The sequence below is a fragment of the Nerophis lumbriciformis genome, linkage group LG16, assembly GCF_033978685.3.
Source record: "Nerophis lumbriciformis linkage group LG16, RoL_Nlum_v2.1, whole genome shotgun sequence".
NCBI classification, from domain to species: domain Eukaryota; kingdom Metazoa; phylum Chordata; class Actinopteri; order Syngnathiformes; family Syngnathidae; genus Nerophis; species Nerophis lumbriciformis.
The window spans coordinates 13,493,599-13,499,598 of NC_084563.2; the positions used below are offsets into that span (position 1 = coordinate 13,493,599).

Consider the following 6,000-nt stretch of genomic DNA (forward strand, 5'->3'; position numbering starts at 1 on the left):
TTTTTACTGACGTTTATTCAATGTCGGGTGTAACTCAAACATAACGTTAGCACAACATGCTTTTTGACGAAGTTGATTTGACCGTTGAATTCTGGTCATTTCCCAACCAATCTTCTACAAAACAAAACAAAGCAAAGTTTTGTTGTACTTGTGCAATGACAATAAAGTTCTACCTACCACAAATACAACGTTGAAACAACATGCTTTTTACTGACGTTTATTCAATGTCGGGTTCTGACGTTGATTTGACCGTTGAATTTTGGTCATTTCCCAAACAATCTTTTACCACACAAATACGACGTTGAAACAACATGCTCTTTACTGACGTTTATTCAATGTCGGGTTCTGACGTTGATTTGACCGTTGAACTTTGGTCATTTCCCAACCAACAACATGGATCCGACGTCTAAATTGACAAAAACAACTACGGTAATCTGCGACATTGTTTCGCAGTCAGTTCAAACGATTAGCTGGTTTATATATGTTTTTACGTAAGCAACGTCTATATCAGTGGTTCTGTTGGAGGTACGGAACCCCGCCAGTTTCATATGCGCATTCACCGAACCCCTTCTTTAGTAAAAAATAAAATGTATTTTTTTTTTCAAATTCAAGACAATGTTATGTTTTTTTTTACTGGTGCACAAAATGAACTGTGCATGAACCACAACAAATCAGATGGAAAATTAGAGGGAACATTGTTTGGGGGTATCCATAATACGCCGATAGGGAGAAGTTTTTATTTACACGATGAGTTGGGTGTGTCTTGACCTCCGCGGTGGAGGCTCCACCGATCCCCTCAGGCCGACTCACCGAACCCCTGGGGTTCGATCGAACCCAGGTTAAGAACCACTGGTCTATATATATGTATATAAAAAAATATATAAACCAGCTACTCCTTTGAACAGAATGGCTCTTTATGCCATCTCTATTCCAGAGAACTTGCAGTATTTCTCTCATGCAGTTGTTTTTTTTGCATGTGTTGTTTATGTGATTGCAGCATTTTTATTTATTTTTTCAAACGGACCATTTTCTCTTTGCTTTGGTGGATCATGTCTGTATTTGGAGTCCTTGTAGGCCACCGTAGGTTAGCATGGCAGGAAGCATCAACAACACTCTAAACACATTGCTGCTGCATCTCCTACCTTTATTAAAAACAATTTTTTAAAATAGCAACAACTGCAGACTTGTTGGCTGCTGTGAATGCACCCCCCAGCTCCCCCCCACGCACAATGTCACACAGTCTGCAGCAGCAGTCTCGACCACATCCACCCCTCATGACAAAACAACACACACAAAAAAAGAGGGGGGGGGAAGCAGCAACTTTTCCTCCCCAAAAACCTCAACACAACAACAACACAACTTTGAGGGCTTGGCCTTGAGGAGGACCACGGAGGAGCTCCAGAAGAAGAGGAGGTGTTGGACCAAGGAGAGCAAGACGAGACATGCCGACAAGACAGCCTCAAGTGCGGGGCGGACAACCGCGTGCATCCCGGCCAGCCTCCAGACTGCCTTCCCCCCTTAAAGCACCCCCGACGCCGGCGTGCAACTGCGGGGCCCGGCGCCGCCATACACCACACACACACACACAAACACACACACATTCAACAACACGTATAGATAGCATGCCTCATAGCAGCCAGCGGAAAGAGACGTGCTAAACAACGAGGAGGAGGAGGAGAAGGAGGAGGGGGCCACCAACCGGCACCCGAAACCGGTCGCCGAAGCACGGCGAGGGCGGCTCGGTTCCGAGCGCGAGGACTGACCTGTTCGGTGGGCGCCAGAATCGGCCGGGTATCGGGTCGGATCCGAGTTTAAATCCACGAGCAGTACAACAAAGAGGCGAAAATGACCGAGCGGCCGCGGAACAGGCCGAAGCAGCGCTCCTGGAGCAGCGCGGCGCATGCGCACTGAACCCGGGAAGCAGCGGGAGCGAGGGAGGGAGGGAGGGAGGGAGGGGGAGGACGGGTAAAGCGAGGAGTGTGTGTTTATGTTGACACACTCAAACCGTACAGCATTTCACTACACTTAGACTTCCGTTTATTGGCATTGGAATTTGAACGTTACAGTACAGGAGCGGCGTAACTCGGTTGGTAGAGCAACTTGAGGGTTCCAGGTTCGATTCCCGCTTCCGCCATCCTAGTCACTGCCGTTGTGTCCCTGGGCAAGACACTTTACCCACCAGCTCCCAGTGCCACCCACAATGGTTTAAATGTAACTCAGATATTGGGTTTCACTATGTAAAGCGCTTTGAGTCACTAGAGAAAAGCGCTATATAACCCTTGTGTAATGTTCATATTGTTGCTACTCAGCCTGCGTTTGTGGGTCTGATGGACCCGTTGCATTTTGTGGCTTTTAATGCCTCACAATCAAACACTTTTAAGTTAAAATACTGAACAGATGTTTACCTTATCCCAATAAACATCTGTTCATCATAATTATCCCCTCAACTCCCCCCAAAATGGATTAACTCGCTGGAATATAAAGACAATATAACATACATCCATAAACGTGGATGCATATGCAAAAGTGCAATATATTTATCTGTACAGTAATCTGTTTATTTATTTATATATGCACCTTATTGCTTTTTTATCCTGCACTAACATGAGCTAATGCAACGAAATTTTGTTGTTATCTGTACTGTAAAGTTCAAATTTGAATGACAATAAAAAGGAAGTCTAGTCTAGTCCAGTCTAGTCTTCATTTTGTGGCTTTTAATACCTCACAATCAAACACTTTTATGTTAAAATACTGAATAAACAATAAACATCTGTCCAGTATTTTAACATAAAAGTGTTTGATTGTGAGGCATTAAAAGCAACAAAATGCAACGGGTCCATCAGACCCACAAACGCTGGCTGAGTAACAACAATATGAACGCACCTTATTGCTCTTTTATCCTGCACTACAACGAGCTAATACAACAAATTGTCGTTCTTATCTGTGAAGTGAATTTATATTTATCCCTTGTGCGGTGTTCGGGTCTGTGGGACCCGTTTTCATTTTTTATTAAAAGAAAAATGATACAATTAATTAATTTTTCAAACCGAGACTCGCTGACTTTGGCTCAGTTTCAACTTTCATATTGTTGTTTTCAGCCAACGTTTGTTGTTTATTGGGATATGGTAAACATCTGTTCAGTATTTTAACATAAAAGTGTTTGATTGTGAGGCATTAAAAGCCACAAAATGCAACGGGTCCATCAGACCCACAAACGCTGGCTACAAACAACAATATGAACGTTGAAACTGAGCCAAAGTCAGTGAGTCTCGGTTTGAAAAATTAATTAATTGTATAATTTTTCTTTTAATAAAAAGTGAAAACGGGTCCCACAGACCCGAACACCACACAAGGGATAAATATAAATTCACTTCACAGATAAGAACGACATTTTGTTGCATTAGCTCGTTGTAGTGCAGGATAAAAAAGCAATAAGGTGCGTTCATATTGTTGTTACTCAGCCAGTGTTTGTGGGTCTGATGGACCCGTTGCATTTTGTGGCTTTTAATGCCTCACAATCATACACTTTTATGTTAAAATACTGAACAGATTTTTACGTTCATATTGTTGTTACTCAGCCAGCGTTTGTGGGTCTGATGGACCCGTTGCATTTTGTGGCTTTTAATGCCTCACAATCATACACTTTTATGTTAAAATACTGAACAGACTGCCAGTTTCTGCATCCCACAGGGATTCTTCTTTTGTGTTTCTGCACCTGCGGTTCCCACACAAGGTTGCAACATTGTTTGTCAACACTGTCTGCTCTCATTTTCTCGCACATTTGTTCTGTGTACCTACACTCTGTCCTCCTCCTGTCTAGGCCTGCTGTGTGTGTGCGTGGGTGGGTGCGTGTGGTACACAGAACATCGATTTCCACACTTCTATTAGCCCCGGGTCCAGTGGAACCGGACATTTTATATGTAATAGAAATGTGTAGGGGGGTGTATGGTGTGTGATCATTAAATATCCATCCATCCATCCATTTTCTACCGCTTGTCCCTTGTATTCTGATATATGTTCTTCACAGAAAATGAGCCAAAGTCAGTGAGTCTCGGTTTGAAAAATTAATTAATTGTATCATTTTTCTTTTAATAAAAAAAATGAAAACGGGTCCCACAGACCCGAACACCGCACAAGGGATAAATATAAATTCACTTCACAGATAAGAACGACATTTTGTTGCATTAGCTCGTTGTAGTGCAGGATAAAAGAGCAATAAGGTGCAGATATAAATAAATGGATTACTGTACAGATAAATATATTGCACTTTTGCATATGCATCCACGTTCATGGACATGTATTATATTGTCTTTATAATCCGTTTTTGGGGGGAATTGTGGGGATTATTATGATGCGTTCAAGAGTCTTACGGCCTGAGGGAAGAAGCTGTTACAGAACCTGGAGGTTCTGCTACGGAGGCTGCGGAATCTCTTTCTAGAGTCCAGCAGTGAAAACAGTCCTTGGTGGGCATGGCAGGAGTCTTTGCAGATTTTCTGAGCCCTGGTCAGGCAGCGGCTTTTTTCCCCGGATCGTAGGAAGAGGAGTCCTGATCTTTTCCGCCATCCTCACCACTCTCTGCAGAGACTTGCAGTCTGAGGCACTGCAGGCTCCAGTCCAGACAGAGATGCAGTGGGTCAGCAGGCTCTCTATAGTGCCTCTGTAGAATGTGGTGAGAATGGGGGGAGAGAGCTGTGCTCTTTTCATCCGACGAAAAAAGTGCATGCGCTGCTAAGCTCTTTTTACAAGGGACCAGGTCATACTGTCAGTTATCTGCACCCCCAGGAACTTGGTGCTGCTTACGATCTCCACTGCTTTGCCATTGATGAAGAGTGGAGCGTGGCTGGACTGGTGCCTCCTGAAGTCGACGATGATCTCCTTGGTCTTGTCGACATTCAGGACCAGGTTGTTGGTTCTGCACCAGTCAACCACTACTAACATTATCAAAAAAATTGCACAAATTGGAAAATATCAGTACGTGTGGAAATAATATATTTTAAATAACGTTAGCCAGTATTTTGACATCTATAGCCATAATATATTAAAAATTAACGTTATATTTTATATAAATTCAGGTTATGAGACAAAACATGTAACTTAAAATAGTGAAATCACAAATATAGCATTATAGGTTTTTAACAATGGTCATGTTGTTTTGAAAACATTTGAAAATGATTAATTTGATAATTAACTAACGTTATATTTATAGGAGAAATTAAGATTTTCAGCACAATCCCATTCAAGATCAGACAAACATTACAGGGAGACAGAACAGGATCGCTGAAAAGTATTTGATAAATTCCAGGGACGTATCGATATTAATGAACAAAAATGTTGTCTCGTATGTTCACTATTTTATGTAAGGACAAACTTGCAATAAGAAACATATGTTTAATGTACCCTAAATTTTTTTGTTAAAATAAAGCCAATAATAAAAAATTTTGTGGTTCCGTTTATTTAAAAAAGTATCGAAATACATTTCAAAATATTGGTATCGGGTGGCCCTGCAATGAGGTGGCAATTTGTCCAGGGTGTACCCTGCCTTCCGCCCAAATGCAGCTAAGATAGGCTCCAGTAGCACCCGCGACCCAGAGAGGGACAAGCGGTAGAAAATGGATGGATGGATGATTATTTCCTCTGTTGTCACACCTTCGAGTAACATAGAGTTGGGATTTCTGTCGGCCCTGCGATGAGGTGGCGACTTGTCCAGGGTATAACCCACCTTCCGCCCGAATGCAGCTGAGATTGGCTCCAGCACCCCCCCCGCGACCCCGAAGGGAATAAGCGGTAGGAAATGGATGGATGGATGGATAAAAAAAAACATTTTCACAATGTCATAATGGGGGTATTGTATGTAGAATTTTTAGGACAAAATATAATTTATTCTATTTTGGGATAAGGCTGTACTACTGTGATGTGCAGTCAGGGGAGGCAGGTGAGGCGGGGCCTCACGTGCCATCATGGAAAGAAAAAAAATGGAAAAAGAAAAAAATCTAATTAAAT

At 42.4% G+C, this 6,000-nt stretch overlaps 1 protein-coding gene across 2 annotated transcripts in view; it reads right to left on the reverse strand.

The window, feature by feature from the left end:
* The window catches only part of LOC133617004 (polycomb group RING finger protein 3), a 122,191-nt gene extending 120,319 nt beyond the window's left edge, over nucleotides 1–1,872 (reverse strand). For both annotated transcript variants that reach the window (XR_012050887.1, XM_061976645.1), the window contains exon 1: nucleotides 1,764–1,872. The gene's annotated coding sequence lies outside the window, so the exon portion shown is untranslated. The remainder of the gene's footprint in view (nucleotides 1–1,763) is intronic.
* Between the last annotated feature and the right edge of the window lie 4,128 nt (nucleotides 1,873–6,000).